The sequence below is a fragment of the Puntigrus tetrazona genome, chromosome 14, assembly GCF_018831695.1.
Source record: "Puntigrus tetrazona isolate hp1 chromosome 14, ASM1883169v1, whole genome shotgun sequence".
NCBI lineage: Eukaryota > Metazoa > Chordata > Actinopteri > Cypriniformes > Cyprinidae > Puntigrus > Puntigrus tetrazona.
The window spans coordinates 20,623,161-20,625,955 of record NC_056712.1 but is presented as its reverse complement, the minus strand read 5'-3'; the positions used below and the strand labels follow the sequence as shown (position 1 = coordinate 20,625,955).

Here is a 2,795-nt window from a genome sequence, read left to right as displayed (position 1 = left end):
GGGATGTTAGATACTTAACCTTCTCTAAAGTACTGCTTCATTTAAATGGCAGCACAATATAACAGAGGAAATTTAAGTGTGAGATAAATATGCGAACAGGTGTGTGAACTACATGACAAAATTATTTTTATTAAGATTATGTCTGAAAGGAGTCTCTTACATCCATTTAAAATGTATAATATCTGTTTTCTATTTAAATATATTTTAGAAAGGTATTTTTATTCTAATGTGCTGATTTACCACTTCAGAAATTACAATTTATATTATTATATAAATTAGGTTTAATTTTTGTTTTTCTTCAGGATGCTTTGATAAATAAAGGATGCTTTTTAAAAATATAATATTATTGATTACAAGTTTAATGCCCTTTTTTTATTTTAATAGATTTTGATAAAGAACAAAAACAGGAACTAGTTACTAAGAACAACAGATTAGAAAATAGAAAGATCAGTAAAATGGACGACAGTGACAAAAGAATAGGAAGTAATGAAAGTCTTCTGATTCATGTAGGCATAAAGTATGAATCAATTTCATGGAAATTAAAGCAATATTTTAGCATAAGCTGTGCTTAATCGATGTTTCACTAATATAGGTTACACTCAAATAAAGTTAAACTACTAAAAAACTACTAAATACTAAGTTAAATTAAAATACTCACTTTATAGCCGCAAGAAGCGTTACATTTATTTAGTCAAAACTGCTCTACATCTAAAATTTTAAGCATTTTAAGAACAGAATTACAAAACTTAAAAATTCTACTTTAAAATCCTTCTCACACTGGCCCATTAACTTGTACTGCAAGTCTCCTCATACCCTTGATTTTTTATTAATTCATTTTTTTAAAAGTACAAGACAAGCTGTTCCGAACATAAAAAGAGTGACATCAAAATAAAGCAATGTTTTCCAGCAATAACACCCTGTTGATGTCTACCACAAGACCGTCAATCGTACACACACACACCCTGAGAGATCAAACTTCAAAAATCAGCATCAGAACTGCAGATTGGTTTACAAGAAACACCGAGATCCAGTTTCACGAGAGTCGGCTTACTTAGAGAGACCCGAGTGAGTTTCCGGATCCTCTGACCTAAGGCAGCATCAGCCCACGCGAGTACAGGACAAGATATGACTTACTCAGCATAACAAGATCTAACGCTTGACAACAGGAAATGTCTCAGCCAGACCCAAAAAAATGCAATTTTGTGTTCTAGTTAATTAGAAAACAGCTTTCGTTCTGACTCAACGTTCAAGTTGAACAATTGTTCGGCGGTAGGCCAGGCGAGCGCTGGCTGCCTTTGTTCACGAATTAGTTCTTGTAATGAAAATGACCAGGCCGCTTCTAATCAAAGGCTTTGAGCGTTTTACGAGAAAACAACGGAAGTCATTCAGAGAACAGGTAAGGAGAAGCAAGCTCTTTAAACCAAGGTCAGGACGCTGTGATGAATTTGTGTGCTGCTCCGTAAATGTCAATCCGAAACTTTGCCCGCCGTGACTGATGTTACAATGATGTCTAGAGCTAAACTAATTTATTCATGAAGCCCGTGCATAATGTACGCCGAGCGGCCCTGAATTACGGAGAGATGAAATAAGCACCAGATCCAGTCAAACAGATTTGCACCGACCTTTAACAAACATTCCAATGGAAAGCTAATGGAATTTCATTAAATCACCATGGAGGCCGTCTCCACATGCCATTAGATTCCATTTAAAAAGCTGATTCAGCTTAGGAAAGAGTCTTTTGCAAACATAAAAAGACCGGATTCTGAGTCATAAGTGGAGTTCTGCGATGTCTCTGATTGAGGGGTGAAAGAAAAAACCCTATTCCTTTCGGGCTACCTTAACCACGTCCAAGAACGGTCAGAGCTCGGCTCATAATTTCCACATGAGGAAGCTTTGATGCCATCTTTCAGCACAGAAGCATCTTTGTTAAAGTGTCCTAACATTATAAAGAAGCAGAGAAAAGGCACTCGAGAAAGGCCTTTATGTCTGGTTGAATATAGCTATGAAAATATAAAGCAACACGCAGTGTATAATTTTGCCATTATGAGGAGCAGAACTATGTAAGTGTTTGTATGTGTGTGTAAAACTAAAAAAAGAAACCTAACTAAAACCCAAATATATATACATACATATTGTTTGTATGAAGTATTACGTCCACTCACTCGGTTTTGTTGCGGGTTTTATTGTCTTGGAGTTCCAGGAGGTTGATGGTCGCCTGTCCGAGCATTTTATCGGGTCCCACCAAAGCCCGGTGCATCACAGACACCTGTAGGGTGCAGCGCTCCGCGTTACTGGGGTGAAAGAGCGGCAGGTCGAACGCGGCCTCCTCTTTCCACACCGGCGCGACGCTCTTCTCCGCCACCGAGGTGGAGAACTTATCCTTGGCCACCTGCATGACGGCGTACGCGTCGTTGGTGCCATTCTTCCCCTTGCTCCGCAAACCCCTCGCCTGGAGCACCGTTACCTGGACGCTGGTGGGAAACCACTGCTGGCTTTGCTCCGCCAGTGACATTTCTGTGAAAGCCCCAACCCGTCTCAGCTGGGAGCGAAAAGTCAGCAGGACGCGCGAGGTGTCCTGCCCGGAGAGAAGTTTCAACGTGTCAAAGGTCCGTTAACGTTTCGCTGGAAAAGTTTCACCTAATCCAATGAAGCAACAAGTGAGCGTCACTCGAAAGCCACGCCCACAATCCCGAGCGACGGCGTGTGGGCGTGATTTGCGTGACGCAACGTAGAAGATTAACGCAGTGCCTGGAAACAATCTTTGCATAACAAATGCTATAAAAATTATATATATA

General features: G+C 40.0%; 1 pseudogene; it reads right to left on the bottom strand.

Moving 5' to 3' along the window:
- LOC122357534 overlaps positions 1–2,689 on the bottom strand; it is a 3,228-nt pseudogene extending 539 nt beyond the window's left edge.
- Positions 2,690–2,795: the final 106 nt, after the last annotated feature.